The sequence below is a fragment of the Chiroxiphia lanceolata genome, chromosome 4, assembly GCF_009829145.1.
Source record: "Chiroxiphia lanceolata isolate bChiLan1 chromosome 4, bChiLan1.pri, whole genome shotgun sequence".
Classification (NCBI taxonomy): domain Eukaryota; kingdom Metazoa; phylum Chordata; class Aves; order Passeriformes; family Pipridae; genus Chiroxiphia; species Chiroxiphia lanceolata.
The window spans coordinates 75,078,299-75,094,760 of NC_045640.1; the positions used below are offsets into that span (position 1 = coordinate 75,078,299).

Here is a 16,462-nt window from a genome sequence, read left to right on the forward strand (position 1 = left end):
AAGCGCTTGCAACCAGCTGGTGACTTGTGAGGGGAGACATGGGCAGAGGGTAGGATTGAACACAAAGAGTCTGATGGAAGTTGGTTCTACTTTGGACATGATTTAGACATGATTAGGCTTTCTTTATGAGATCCTTCAGATAGTTCCTGCAGGGTAAATCTAGCTAAGTAGTTTTATGACCTTCCCATACAGTAAGACTGACCCTATTTGGGAAGTCTGAATCCAGTGAAGCTTGGTAACTCCCTCTTACAGCTAAAGATGTTCAGTTAAGATCTGAAAAAAGCATCCTACCTCCCCTGAACCCATCTTGAACCCTGCCCTACACCAGTCCCTAGCAAAATGGTACCTGCATCCGTTCCACCCAGGCATACAATCAAAGGGTGACTCACTGTCACAATTCCTATTTGTGCATTTATTGCCCAGATAACTCTCCATTAAGCTAATGAGTCATTCTTTTACACCCACCAAATGCATAGTTCGGCTGCTGCTGCTTTCTGCTATTCATAAATTAGAAGGATGAGAACAGCCTTGATCCAGAAAATTTATCTCTAATGGTGAGCTCCATATTCCAAATTTAAGGAACTCAAGGTTTTCTGTGCGTGTTACAGGGAACAAGCAAGGCCCCAGTACCCGCTGCAGACTGAAGAGACAATATTGCTTGAAGTGCCTCACACCAGTCTGCTTCCAGAGCCAGAAGATGTTGGCCAGGGCTCTGCAGGCCTTGGATGCCCAGGATTCGTGGGCCACGTTGCAGCAGTTTCACTGAAACGAGCAGGCAGCTTCATTCCAGGCATCATTCAATTTCAAGCAGGGCAGGAGACAAAATGCTTGGCATAGCGTTAAGTGCTATTTTGTGATTTCAGCGCATCCAATGAACCGAGAAGTAAGTTGGCAAATAAGAAAGTATCTGTAATATACATTTTTGTGAGAATAATACAGTTTCTATGCAGTGTCAAGATGAGGAGGCCCAATCATTTATTTTTTACATGCCTCATATGGTCTATAACATAAAGCTGTAGCCGAATGCTCTTTTGACCACTTTTAGCTGTGCTTTGCAGCTGAGATGAGCTGCCTGAGCCTTGTAAATAAAACAGAGAGAAAGGTGACTACTGGCTTTGTCTCTGGTTTGTGCTGCTGGCCCAGGCCAGGAGTGTCAAAGCAGCCCTTGGTTTCACACTGTCCTTCCCCCTGCCAGACAGTGGTGCCCTCAGAAGTGCACTGACAGCTGCATACATCAGCAGCCAACCAGTTCAGCTTCCTAAGGCTTAGCAAACTGTTTGCATAAGCACTGGGATCAGGGCAAGAATGAAGGAAGGATGGGCTTGAGCTTTAGAAAGGCTTTTTCCTACAGGTTTCTTATCTTCTCTCCTCCGTCTGTCCCCTTGCTGCCTATTTAAAGGACTTGCTCCCCAGGAAGGAGCTCATGATGCCAGGTTTCCTCTGGACTGATGTCTAGAGCTGGAGCCTGTGGGCTCTCTGAGCTGAGCTTGCACTGCTCTGGCAGTTCCATTGAACACGGTTCCCTCTCAGGTTTGAATCCCAGGAGACTGCTCCTGCAGGGAGCAAGCCAGTCCGTACACACACACAGTGAAGCAGCTCCCATGGCTCCCCTCTGCCTCTGAAAGTCTAGGCTCCCCACTGGACTGCCAGAGCTTTGGAAAATATTCTGTGTTTCTTTTTCTAAACGTCTTTTTTTTCCCATCTGTTCAAAAGGGCAAGGATGTAACATTGACCAATACTCAGAAAGGTACTCTCCTGCTTTCAGAGGCAGTTATTGGAATGTGCTTGGTATTCAGATGATAACTTACATCTGCAGCAACTTGCTGAGTGATGCTTTGAATCACGCCGTGATAAAGGGATGTGTTTGAAGTTTCTGAAGGCAATACCTCACTATCATTCCCTTTCAGTGCTGGCACTCAGAGCTCTTCAGCCTTGCCTCTGTCAGCAGGTAGTCAGACCAAACTAAACTTCCCATCCGAGTAAACCTAAACCCCATTTGGGCTTATTTGATTATTGAATAAAACCAGGCAACTGGAAAAAACAAGGAAAACAATCTTTTTCCTGAACATGTTCACTTAATACAACCAGCAACAGTGTGTTTTCCCCCAGCGAGTGTGACCTGAAGGGCAAGACCCTTCCAGCCCCTCCGCCAGAGCCCGGCTTTGCACAGGCCATGTCACGGGATTTTTGGGGTGTTGGCTACTCCTGTTTCGAGGCCATCTACTCCAGAAACGGGCTTTAATTGCTCCTGCCACGAAGCCTGAGAGAGGAGTGCTAACACACCCACTGGCTGCGAGCAGGCCTGTGACTGCACATCAAAGCTGATCCCACCTCACAGCAGCAGCCATGAGCACATTCCAGGGAAAAGAGAGCCCTGCAAAAGGTAGGATGGGGAACCCTGTATCCTCACAGTGCTCCCCACCCACCGCCGACTTCCATTAATTAATTAACTCTGCAGCTTTGTTCCCTTATCATAATCCTCCCAGCAACAGCACCATAAATTATATTTGCAACAGATGCTTAAATGAGATGATCCCAGGTCTTTGCAACTTGACTCAAGGGTGGGAAACTCACAGCTTTGTGGTGATCTCCAATTCATTCATTATACAATCGGATCTTAATTGCTTTAAGAATGTGATTCTAGTAAATCTGGCCTCTAGTACCACTCCTGTTAAAGACTTGTGTTGCTAAATCTCTGCTGCTAAACACAGTCAGTCCATTTCTTGGGGTCTTTTTTCCTTCAGTGGACTCTGAAGTATTGAATTATCTGCAGAAATTCACAGAGTGTTCACCCAGCCCATATTTACCCACAAATAGGCACCGAACCTACTGAGCTGTTCTGAGAAGCAGAAGTTTTCAATAGCCCCCATGCTATGAACAGGTGACACAGAGTGACATCCTTGGGGTGGTTTTGAAGATGATTCTTCCTTCAAAGGAAAGACTGCACAGAGCAAACCCATCCCAAAGTCCTGCTATCCAAACGAAATGTGTCTAAATACAAACGTAGTGCAAGAGATTGATGCTGCTTGTGAAAACTTCAGCTCCAAGGGTCCCTGACTGAGATCCTCCCCTCCAGCACTGCGTCAAGCTGTGCCTGCCTGCCAAAGGCATGCTCAGGTGTCACCAGAGCCAGCTCTGGGGACTCAGTAGGTGGCAGCCTTCACCTTGGCTTTGCAGGGATGTGTCACCCTGTGGAAGGTGCTGGGGGGTTGCTGGGCACAGAGGACACTGACCTCCCAGACAACACCTAGTGGGCTGGCCCAGGAGGTACTGCCACCATCTCTGACTCCAGTGTGCTCCAAAGGAGCAATTAAAAAGGTACTTTGGAAGAGGTTTGGATCAGTGGAATCACTGCTCATTCATAAGGTTGGCAGGAAGAGGGAGCAGTATAGATTTTCCCTATTTTTGGGGGAGAAATTTAGTACAGGGATGAAAATACAGCCCATGAGAGCCATGTTTTGGGACCAGGACAATTTGGGTATTAACCAGAACCTAGCAGAGCTTTATGGGGCATATAACTCACATGCCCACAAAGAGGGGAACACTTTCCCCACGGAAGTCAACACTCATCCCTCAAGGAAGGTGGAAGGAGAAAGTGGGGGGTGGGATCTGGCACAGAGGAGGTGACAGGCTCCTGACAGAGACTGAAATTGCTGCTTTCAGCCTGCCTCCTTCTGGAGCCAAGATCAGGGACCAGCCCCAAGGCATCAGTTTGGTGGGGAGCAGCATCCTGCCCCTGGGTGGGGTGGGCTAAGTGACAGGGGCAGAAGCCTCCTTATGCGGTACAGCTGCAGGCCTAACTGGAATGGCCTAACTGTTCCCAGCCTTGGCCCTCGCATCCCCACAAACCCAAGGTGTCCCTGAGCATTGCAGTTCAGATTTGAACTATGATACTGGACCTCTTTCCCAAAGCTCTTACCGTTTCAGGCACTGTCAAACTGATTTTTTTTTAACTGTTCACCTGAAAATGGGAGGAGGAGCCACCGCTAACGTGAGAAAGCATCCCGATCCCCCCAGTGGATACCAGCAATGCCTGCCCTACTCCTCAGCGTTCCGCCTGCCTGCCCTTCTCTGTCCCCCTGAGTGAGCTGCAGTGACATAGCAAGCATATTTTCCCTCTTACCCAAAGGCAGGTGTATATTCACACTCCTGCCCTTCTCTCACAGCTCCTTACATAAATCACCGTTGGTTTTGGAGAGACACCAACACAGTCTGAAGGAATGTGCACAGGACCTACCAGAAAAGGGTTTCCCCGTGTTTCTGACTCTATAATCCCCTTATTCAGAGCTAAACCAACAGGCTCACACCTCTCACACTGGAAACCTTTTCCAACTCCATCCACTGCCTTTAAAAACAAACAAGGAAACCCACAAGCTCATGCCCAGCTATTACTATGAAAGAGAAAACAAGAAACACAAAGCAGAAGAATTTGCCACATGCAGCTCTGTAAGTGCTAAGTCCATGAGTGAGGAGACATTTGCCTTTGTTCCGCACAGTCAAGCATGTCCTAGTCTTTAAAACACCTTCACTCCAAAACTGCAGCTGATTGCTGAGTCAGAGGGGATTTGCTATTTAAGCAAGGGCCAGTGCGGAGGCCCCAAAGTGGTGATACTGCTAGACTAGGAATTTAGGCAGGGGCAAGGTCTGGGGAGAGGCTTCTGTGAAGAGCTGCCTGAAGTAGTGGGGGTGGCAGGACTTGCCTGAGACCCCTGTATTGCCACCACAGATTGCAAAACTCAAAGCTGCAGCTCAGAACAGGCTCTGCATGGTGAGTGTCAGGTATGGAAACCATTGGGTGTCCAATAAATGCTCTGGTGACCAGCTTTGGGGAAAGGTGCTGAGGAAAGGCAGGGTTCCCTCCATGCTGCTCTGAGCCCTCTAAAGCAGAGCAGCCAGTAACACCAAGAGTGACAGAATTTGGCTAAGGCCAGAGCACCCTGACTACATGTTCATAATAACAGCTAAATATCTACCTGGAAAAGCCCATAGTCCCTGTGGGGCCTAAAGAAGGTAATTAGAAAAATGCAGGCCAGGGGGCCGTGCTTATGGCATGGCTTTTGGAAGATGTTTCCCCTAACCCAAAGGGTACAGGCAAGAAGCAGAGGATGTTAGGGAGTCTCCTCTAAGCATTACCTACCACAGCTCTTCATGAACCCCCTGCTCTGAGGCTTCAGAAAATCCCCCAGCTATTCTTTCATCCTCAAATCTCTACAAAATCCCAAAGCAGCACAGGGTCCTTGGGTGGCACAGACCAAAGTATGTGCACACAGCTAAATGTGCTTTGGCCGTCTGGCTATGGAACAGGATTGCTCAGGCTTGCAAAACACCGTGAGAACGCGTGAATGAAGTCTGCAGACTTCTTCCTTGTTCCCAGTTTACTCTGGAACAATAGTTTACTTTACCCAAGCTCTTTCTGATCCATATCCACAGATCAGCAATGGGCTCAGCACTGCAGCCTGTCATGCAGACAGCTGAGATACCACGGGGCAATTTTCTCCTCAACACCGGTCTGCGATAGCTTTGAGGATGTCGTGGCTTTTTGGCGCAAGGCAGCGAATCAGAGGCTGGTCCTGGGTCTGAGTCGCTGCCTTTCAAGCCTGAGCTCCTGGCCAGTCGTTTGGCCCTGACAGGGCACCGCCATTTTCCAGAGCAAGTGTGGCTGTTCTGTGGTTTCCATTGTTTACGTGCTCGAGAACCCCGGCTTTTATTCCCTGGTTCCCTGCCCGCCTCCCACCAGTCTTTCAGGTCTCGTGTTTGGCCGAGAGCATCCTGGGAATCTCCAGTCACATCTCGCTGGTCCCAGCCACGTGGCTGGCCTGGGCTCCTGCCTGTGCCTGTTTGATGTGTGCCCCGTGCACAGGCTGCCCCTTACCCAGAGGCTCTGCTCAATCGAAGGAGGGACCCAGCTCTGGGTGTGACCCAGGGGGAGGCTGCGCTCAGACACCCTGTCCTGATGCCAATCACCCGCCTTTGATCCGGCTGCCTTTCAACTACAGCTTCCATCTTCTCCCTGTCTCCCTGCAGGCTCCAAAGGAAGCCCTGTGCAGATGCCAGGGCACATGATAGGAAGTGCCACATCCAAGCAGATCACAAATCTCAAGCCCTGGCCAGGATTTTCGAGAGGTAATTGAGGGTGTTTGCATTTTGCACCAGCAAAATCAGTACCGGTTTGTGCAGTAAGTCCATGGCTGCACTGCTGCCTAGTCTGGACGTGCAAATAGTCCTTGCTGAGAGCAAGCACAGCCTTTGGAGAGACAATCCAAATCTGAGATCTGAATCTCATCCATGTCAGCCTCAGAAAACTGGGGTTTACTTTGCTAGCCCAAAACCAAGTAAGAAATTCAGTCGCTGGAAACCAATGCCAATCTCTTGATTTCAGTGATCTATTAGAGATGGGTGAAGCTGCATTCACAGCCCTTGCAGACCTTCCTGCTAAGGCAGGAAGTTTCTTCTAAGTGTATTTTCTATACATCAGTACTAGAAATGTTAGCATTTGACAGTTATTTTCATCTTACTCATACATGAATTAACTGAGATTTCCATGGGCAGGTTATTTTCATGGTCTGGGATTAATTTTACTTTGGTTTTTAGTTAGTAGGTTTTAAATAGTTGCTTTTCAATTTGTCCCCTCGATACACATCAGGCTGGATATCAAACTCACAAGCATTTGGGAGACATTATTAACCTAACCAGAATCCAGATTTGACAAACAGAGGCAGCTTTTTTATTTACTTTGAAATCCACAGCTGAAGCCCAGACTCATGTCTGGGTTTGGATCCAGGTATTCCATAGAGCACCAAAGTACACAGGTCCCTCCTGCTCCACCTAACTCCCCAAACTAGTCCAAAAGAGTGCATTCCTGGGCAGCCTGTTTCTAGGAACAGTATCAGTATATGAGCCTTGTAACTCATTAATGCTAATAGCAGTTGCATAATGCACAGCTGAAATGTGATTGTACAGCGAGCTAAGAACATATCCCAGCTACACGACTGCCTGGCAAAGTTTCTGATGAGCAGCTTTCCTCACCATTACAGCTGGATTTACCTTTGATTATAAATGCTCTGGAGGGGCCACATTTCAAGGTATCACAAAGTCATGCCACTAACTGTAGCATTATCCTCTGCCTAAATGCTGCACATGTGGCCACGGTCTGGAAGGAGGCATGAGCTCACCTTGTCATTGCACTCTCTGTGCAAAACCTCAGGAGCAAAACCTCAGGAGATGTCCAGAAGGGTCACTCAGTGCACCTCACTGACAGGGAGCTCAAGCATCAGAGATGGCACGTTGTCCTCGAGCCCTGGGGATTTCAGTGGAAATCTCCACCTTCCCAGGACCTGCTAACACCTGGTGTGCTGCACACAAGCGCACAAGTGATTTCTTTTATATCCTGCAGATTTGGTTGGTTCCCATGACCCAGTGCAGCTGTCTCACCCCGTGCCTTGCTAAGACAACATTAACTATGCTCTCCTCAAGGCCCTGTTTTTCTTCTGCCATAGTCTTATTTTAATGCCCTTGACTGTCTTTGGATAAAAAAGCTTTGGACCGTATTTAAAATCCAAGGCCAGTTGTGTCCTAGGCTTTGAAGAGTATTGAAGGTTGCTCCCTCCCAGCTTCTGTGTCTGCTGCAGTGTCACTTCCATCTGGGAATGTGTTCTGCTTGTGGCTGAGTGAAATGAATGATGGGGCTGAATTATGACGACCTGGGGCTGTGGGAGGATGAAAAGTGCTGCTGCAACTTTGAAACAATGGAAAATATGAAATAAGCCTCAATTCCCTGCTGGCACATATAGGCAGTGTAAATAAATCCCATAATTATGTAAGTAACAGACAGCTCCTGGGAGCTGGAGTACCCTCTGGAATAGCAGGCAGAGGAGTCTGCTACTCTGCAATAGAGGGATCATGCTTGGCTAAATTACGCAATTCATTTAAATGCATGCTGTACAGTAACACAATTTTTGAAAACCATATTGTTTGGTCCACCAAAGTGATTCCCAGAAGTAATTCCTGCGAGGAGCACACACCCAAGCCAGTCAGAATTTCTGGAATGACATTCCAGTTGCTCAACACCTGGTTATGCAGATAGAAGAGAAAACAGAGCGACGCCTTAGCCAGTGCAAGAGATAAGGGTGTGAGAATCCAAGCCTGGCTAGCACATGAAAGTGCCGATGACCTCGCCCCATGTCCAGGATTGCTCAAGCCAGAGGAGATGGTAGTATCAATACACACATCTTCCTTCAGAGTCACAGGACTCTTCTCAGTGCTGGCTGATCAGTGCCCTCAGATCTTAACCCCAGAACGGAGGGAAAGCGCCACGCTTGCTGAACAACCTGCTCGCAAAGTTGTTTGTCTCTGCAAACCAACTGCAGAGAAGGATTAAGGAAATTCTCTTTTATTATTCAATCTAGTGGAAGACTTTCCACCTCTTCAGATAATCTCACGTGCAATTAGAGGGAGGTCAAAGTAACGGGTTCTCCGTTTTCTTCAAAATGAGACTCGTGGCTCCACTGTATTCCCTCCCATGGAATAACTGGGTAACCTTCCCTGGACCTAACAGAAAGCAGCTCCTCTGGGTCAAAGTCTCTGAGTGTACTCACCTTCTTTTTTATAAAACAACTACCAGCTTGAAGCAAATACCATTTTGTATCTGTGTCCTCAGTATCTATCAGGAACGGGCTGAAAATTCTCATTTTGCATCCCTAAACAGAAGCGAGGATGTGTATCAATAGCAGTCAGTTAATTCATTGACTAGCAGATTTTGGCAGCTGTAGCCCAAGCCCTGAGGTAAGGTAGGAGGGGTAAGGGGAGCTGCTTGATGTGGATTCCTCCTGGGCCCAACTGAGGTGCAGAGACCACTTTGCAAGAGTGAGAGGCGGGGAAACTGAGGGTGGGTACAGGTTGGGGATAGATGCTGGGTGAAGAGGTACCTAAATCCTCATGCCAGTGACACCTGGAGAAGTTCTGGAAGGAGTCCAAATCCAAGCAGCCTGGTGCTAATATAAGAGGCCCAGCACGTGTCCTGCAAACCCCTGACTGAAATAAAGACCACAGGTACCTGGTTGCAGGTGAGGGGTTCACTTTTCAGGTAAAGGTTTCCCCTGAGCCAGAGGGAGACCTTCAGCAGCTGTTAGTGCCCCTTGTGTTACAGCTGGGTTCCTCACCCGGCTACAGCTTTGACCAAAGTGGTTAATCCAAACCTGCAAAGGCAGCTTTGGTAAACAAAGACCTGTGAGCATGAGTAGGCAGGATTAAGTGAGGGAAAAACACAGCAAGTGGTGCCTCTCCCATAGGAAGGGGAGATGCTTCCGACAGGTGCTGGTAGCTGTCCCAAAAGCACTAAGGAGTCTCTCCATCAGTGAACTGGCTGGCAACTTCTGCTTTTCCTTATTAGCAATGAATCAAACCCTTAATTCCCACCCAGGAAGTTCCTAAGGCATATGTTTTTCTACTGACTTCTCTGTTCTCCAAGGAACAGACAGTAAAGGTAATAAATTAGGAAAACCATTTTCTACTTTTTTTTTTTTTTTTTTTTTTCCTTTCTAACAGCTTCACAATAACTGACACACAAAAAAACCACATGGGAGCCTCCTCTGACTTGAGATATGAGGTTATAACAAGGCACGTCTGGGTGCCTCCAAATGGTGGGCAAGACCCTTAATTCTTCCTGGAAGAAAAGGATCTTTTAGTTTCTGGATCTGGCTGTCTAATGTCCTCACCTAAATATTTCTATCTGTAACTTGTTGCAGTTTCTGTAACTTACACAGTAACAGACAGATGTGAGACACTGCCCAGCTGAGGAAACCCCCTTGGCCAGCACTAAAAAGTCCCCCAAGAGTTCTTAGTGCATGTTAGCCAGCTCTCTACCCAGAAGGCAGAGCATGGGGCAAGTGACCAAGTGTGTTCATTTTATCAGTCAAACCCATGCCACTGAGAACAGATACATTAACAATTCCTTTGATTTAAAATGGAATAAAAGATACGAAGTCAATAAGAAGGTTTGGGTTTACCTCAAAGCACTGCTCTGCCTGTTAGCTGAATGAGTGTGCCAGGGCAGCTTCCCTTCAGTATCACTTTGGTTCTATATGCTTTCTGGGAACAGCAGTGGTTTCTGGGCCATTCAGTATTTGCCTGCATGGCTGGCGTGTTTCCCTCCTGCTCCCCTGCACTGCTAACGTACTTTCCCTGGGAGATGGAATGTTTGCCATACCAATATAGCAACCAAATGAATGAAAGTTCAAGCGGGGCTATAAATAGAAAGGGCACCAGGTTTTCACAGTGCACATATAAGCTACTCCACACCCACTTCCTTTTGTCTGCCATTAACTCTGAGATCTGAAGCGGAATAACCTTTCTGCACTTTGGAAGAACAAACAGCAGAACAATTAAGAGACCAAACTGTTATGAGGAAGTCACTGAAGTGCAGTGCAGGAAAGATGGACAGACTATTTTAGATAGATAGATAGACAGATAGATAGGTAGATAGATAGATAGGCCAGAGTTGCCAAATAGTAAATTTTAGCAAGACTTACAGGAGAATGTGGGGACGGCTGAATGAAACTGCTTTGGGTGGAATTTCACTCTGCCCATCCTTCTTTAGCTGTCCCTCTCCTGCATGATGTGGAGCAGTGCCAGAGCTCAGGCAACAGTGGGAAAGGCACAGTGGCCCCTCCTGGTGGAAACCAGCTTCCAGGGCTGTGGGCTGCAAAGGAGGGAGAAAGATGCTTGATGAGATGCAAAATAAGAAAGAAAAGCTAAACAAAAAGAAACAACTTTTTTTTTTTAAAGACAAAACCTGTTTGCTTTTCCTACCAAAGACAGAGCACACTGGCACTTTACTAACATTGCTTTTCCATGTAAATAAATGCCTTTTCATGTTGGCACAAGACATGTTTAGGACAACCATGGGTGGAAGGGTGGGGGTTACAAAGGCAAAAGAGGTGGGGAGGTGCTCCAGGAGGCAGTGTCAGCTCAGGACTCAAAGCTCACAAAGCCTTCCACTCCACTGCATTTTCTCATGCTTCCCCTGGACTGGAACTGGCTAGTTCTCTTGAGGAAGGCTGTTAGTAGTCAATAATTGACACTAAGATAAAAACCAAATAGACCTGGGAGAAAGTAGCTGAGTCACGCAAGGTTAGATTAGGTGGCAATTTACTATTTTTAGTTTTAGCTGTTGGATACCAAACAAAATCTTACTGAAAAGAAACTCTTGCCCCAAATGTAGGCTCATAAAAATGTAACAAGTTCACAGGTTGGGTTTATTATGGTTTCGTTGTGTGATATGAGAATTGCATGTACAAAGGGAACCTTTTCTCTGTTTAAGGAGGTTCTATGGAGGTTGGCATGGCCAACACTCAGCCTGGTGTTTCACACAGTTTCCATGTGCAAGTGCAATAATGAGTAATAGAACAAAGTATCACAACATGTTCCAATGTGTCTGGTCGCCTGCTGAGAACTCCAGAGCATTTCTGCCCAGCTGTCTGAACAGAGCTCCTGGCTGATCCTTATCGTTTCGCTCCTCACAATGGAGCTGGTTGTACCTTTTTTTTCCTCTTTAAAACTGTTGAGGAAATTAGTTGGAAATGCTGACAGAACAAATTCCTACCTTTTCTTCTGAGCCACTGGCCATGCCAGATATTCTCTCTCTCATCCCCTTTACCTCAGTGTGCACTGTGCTAGGGCTGGCTGGAGAGGTGACTGCTGTTCACACTGCTGAGCGGGTCTCTCCTGCAATGCCCTGGTGCATCAGCACTTGTTATCCCTGGCTCTACATTTACCCAGTCACATGGTCACTGCCAGTCTGTTGTCTCTCCCATCGGTCCCAAAACAGCCCTAAAGGGAAGTGCCCTCCATGAGAAAGGAACTTTAGTTGTGTTTAGAAAAGTGCTGCAGCGCAAAGCTGCTTATCCCAGGACTTGCACGACTGTACACATTGTGAGCAAGGGAATAATCTGTCTGGGAAGATGCTGGTGCACATGAAAGCATCTGCCTGCAGCTAGATTCCATCAAAGAGCAGATCTGTGGATTGATTTTCCCAGTATGACATCTTCCATCTTCAGAGCACTCAGAGGCTCTTTTATTGGCCCCGCTGCTGTTCATGATTCAAGCAACATGATGAAACAGCTCACAAAAAGGCACTCAGCTCCCAGACACTGCCCCAGCAGCACAGAAGGGCCCAGGATGGGGTGGTGGCAGAAGCAGAGCCACGGTGCAGGGGCAAGGGAGGAGCACAGGAAATGCTGTGAGGACAGGCAACGGGAGCGGTGATGTCCCACACTGGCAACTGCATTTCCCAATCTGTGTGTTTATGGAAGCCCACCTCATGTTCTGGGGACAAAGGCCAAGAGAAGCCCCTTGTGCCAGCACAGCTCACCGGAGCAGGGCACCAGGAGTGCCACAGCTGCTGGCAGTGAAAGCTGGCACGTTCGGTTCCTCTTTCTGCCTCTGCGCTTGAGCTCTCCACACGCTCGGGCACGTGTTTGTGCAGTTTTATTTTATTTGCAATGATGTCACAGGTAACCTTTTGATGACTTGTGACCCACAGCAGGCCAGGTACCACTGGCTTATGAAACAATGAAAGGAGAAGAAAGTCACGAAGAAAGCTGGAATAACAGTAATTAAATAAACTCAGCAACTAAAAGGACAGAAGTGGCACATAATTTCACAGTGAGCTGCCATGGATATTTCAGGAGGAGACAGTGAATAAGGGAGGCTCTTGGTGTACCTAAGAGATTTGGACACAGTAGAATATGTTCCCTGGGGCTGAGCACCTGAAGCCTGAATAGCCACATCAAACATTTTTGGGGCATAGCACACAGCATGTCAATTTGCCAGGGACTGGGCTCTGCCACGGGATATGCTAATAGTGCACAAGAGGCCTGAATGCATCCCTGGAGTAACCACACAAATTTACATATCCTTCTTCAGAAAGGGATCTTATTAGATGGTCTGAACAATGTATTTAGCACAAGTGTGCTTTTATGTCCTCAACCTACCTGAAAGACCTATTAGATCATTATGCTGCTGAAATGTAGTCCCTCACATGTCAGAGAGAAGCTATTCCTGGGACGTTCCCTCTGCTTTTAATTGATGGGAAAGGAATATGTCGTTCCCCAAAAGCATTTCTTACTGATTCACTTTTCTTTATCATCTGATTTACAGGTCTGATCTTGACTTTTCACCACACCCAGATCTCCCATTGACTTCAAGGAACAGGGCTCTGTGGGGGCAGTGTGAAAGTCACTCAATAAAGGTTTTCAAGAGGAAGCTGCTGAATTCATCAACACCAGAATTTACATAGATCTAAAAGATGCCAACAGGTTTGCTATGGCAGGTATGACGGGCTGTGTCAACAGAAGTGGCCCGATGCCGTGAAGAGGGGCCGTGAAGAAAGGCCCACGTGTTTGCAGTGACAGCCCTTCCCACTCCCCACGGGCCGGCACGTCCAGTGCGTGCACTGTCTGCGTCAGCAGGGACTCCCCTCCTGCACTGCCGGCAGGGGAAGGAGCTCCAATAAACACCACTTGTGGCTCAGGGGGGACTGTGATGTGTACAGACACAACACCCACTGCACAGTGACACCAGAAGCCGAAGCCTCTAAGAGAAGCCAGAATGCATTGTGATTATTTCATTTTCTCCACGAAGAATTTGCCAGACACTCAGCTAATCCTCAGCTCAAATTAGAGATCTCTTGTGCGAGATGCTCCATGATCACAGAAAGCACAAGCTCCCTTTAGAGATGGACAAAACCCAGGAGTTACAGAGACCTACACAGAGCCATGGGCAATGCTGCAGCAAGGGAAAGCCTGATCTTGGAGAGACACTGGGACACACTGAGGGCTTTTCATCTGCATCCTTATTACATGGTACATCCACAGCGGAGTGGTCTTGTGTCTGGATAAACCTAATAATGCAGTGATTACTTATAAACACTGCTTCTGTAAGATTTGGAGGGGAAGAAATCTTTTCCTTCTGCTGAGGAGAAAGAGAAATGACACCCTCGAACAGCATAATTTGTATAAACTATTGTGCATTTTACCCACGGCTCATCTGCCAAGTTCTCTTGTTTGGGAGGAGCCTGCGTGCGTTTTGATGTGCAAAGTAGGATAATGGATCACCATTATTAAAGGGCTTACAAATTGGGCAGGCAAGCCCCAGGTGAGAGGTCACTCTGACTGTACCAAAGGAAAGCTTGAGCTGGGTGAAGAAGCTTGGGTTTGACTGAGACGACAGGGAAAAGAGGTGTGCTCTGCAAGACTGCAGGTCTGTGTGTCTGCACAGAAACCAGCTACAGCTCTTGGATTTGTTCTCAGTTTCTCACTCTGCCCTTTGTGGAGTGCACCGAACACGTGTGACAACACAGTTCCGCCCACCTCAGGCTCCTAATAAATCCAGCTGCTGAGAGAGGAATGGGAAACAAGCTCCTCATCCTGTGGGGCTGGGGTGGGGTAAGGAGCAGGAGGAAAGCTGTCTGAATGACATGGGAAGCTTGAGCTGTCCTTCCCGGAGGGTGAAGTCCTGGGATGGAGATGGAGCCACAGCTTCATTTGTTCCAGAGAAACAGCCCTACACAGACGGCTGGTTGCCATGCGTGTTTGGCTGAAGGGTCACATCATAATAACAGCAATGATACTTGTTTAAAGTAGGACAAGTGTTGCAGCTGAAAGGGATGCCAGCCCTTAGGAAAAAAATCCACCGTTGTGCCAGGGCAGGCAGGCAGAGCTAATAAACAAGACTGAGGTGTCAGCTTACCTGCTTGGAGCCTATTGCTGCTCCCCAGTGCTCAGACTGACATTGTCACCAGTATCAGGGGTGGAAAACACAGGCTTCAGCCACAAGAGAGAAGTCTCATGAAACAAAACTGGAAAGAGGAATCAACAATTTGGGTTTCCTAGAAGGCTGGGGAGGGCCTTAATCCAGCAATTCCCAGAAAACAGTCTGTAGTGTCACTGGTTATGCTGACAGCGCTCTCATCTCAGAGCAATCTTTGCCTTTTACAGCCGAAAATCCTGCAATTATATGAGATTCTCACCTTCCATTTTAAAGAAAGAAAGGAAAAAGAACCACCTCTGTAGCCCACAGGGTTACAGAAAGATATTGAAATGGTTGACCCCTGAATTCTGAAGGCTGATCAGCAAACAAATGCAGTTCAAAATACGTAGGCTAAAATACTGTGTCATATCAAGTTTACACCAATTATAGGAGCTTTTTGAGGGCTCTACTTGTAATTTCTGAGTGTGAGAGTTTAGTTACACTGTGCTGTATAACAGCCATGCTTGTTGTCCTAAAAATTCCCTATCAAATACAGTTCATTTACAAGCAAAGAAATGCAAATCTAACTCCTGACTCTGTGCCCTTTGGCCCCAGCCATGCTCTGGTAGCAGTAGTCTAGACAGGACAATTTGGGATGGCAGCCTTACTTAAGGCCTCTGGAGGAGCCTCAGGTACACATAAGCTTTCAAGCTCTTGTGTTCAGCCCTACCTTAACCCAAACCAGAGAGGCTTCATTTAGTTTTTTACTCCTTCCCTTCATGGCCCTCACACAGATGTCTTCCTAGAACAGAACACCCTCCAGCCCTACACATTGCTGTTCTCCAAACTGCCAAAAGCTTTGCCTATTTTTCCTTTACATTTCATCAGACTGTGGCAGTGAAGACCCTCCTCAAACTCTCTAGCCTGGATGCAGCACGAGTCTTCCTCCTCCTACAGAGCGTCCTGCAGAGGCCAAAAAAGCCAGAGGGATATTAGAAGGTATGAAGAAAAAAGGGTTGTGCCATGGTGTACTTGAATAATGTGGTATTATCTTGACTGCTTGCAGTCTTACTCAACACACTGCTATGATGTCCTTTTCCTTCAGAAATAGGGAAGTCTAAGGTGACACTGCTGATGAGGGATTTAAAATGGCTGCAGCAGCAGGAGAGATGAACAGATGGGGCCCCTCTCACTTGAAAAGAAGACAACTGGATGGGAACATGGTGGATACTTGGAGTGAAGCAGAGAATGTGATCAGGAAATGATTTTTCACTTTGTCCTGTAACACAAGAAGTAGGCAAAAATAATGGTAAATTTTAGAGTGCAGGTGTGAGACAGAAGAGCCTGTTCACCCAGTGATGTGTTCTGAGGCCAGTGTCTGAATGGGACCATCATTCTTTCTTGGTGCATCCTTTACCTGTGGAACTCACTGTCACAGCCTGAAGTGAAAGTCAGAAATATAAACTGGTTCAAAAACTACCTGAATGAATTCAAAGAAGGATCATCAAAGACTAGTGGACATAATGGTGTGAATGGAATGCTATTGTTTGTTTTCTTTTTCTCCCCTCAATCTTTTCCTGCCTTCCTACTTTCCTTTCTTCAACCCATCTATCATTTGCTGTGACACAGTTTTCTGTGTTACTCCTGCGCTTTTCTTTGCCTTTCAGCCATAGGGTGCAATTACATTTCACAATAATTAAGAGCCAACAATAAGGTT

At 47.2% G+C, this 16,462-nt stretch overlaps 1 long non-coding RNA gene across 1 annotated transcript in view; it reads right to left on the reverse strand.

The window, feature by feature from the left end:
- Positions 1–16,462, reverse strand: part of LOC116785722 — a 68,891-nt gene that overhangs the window by 32,669 nt on the left and 19,760 nt on the right. The window contains exon 5 of the long non-coding RNA XR_004356668.1: positions 10,527–10,696. This is a non-coding gene — a long non-coding RNA (uncharacterized LOC116785722). The remainder of the gene's footprint in view (positions 1–10,526; positions 10,697–16,462) is intronic.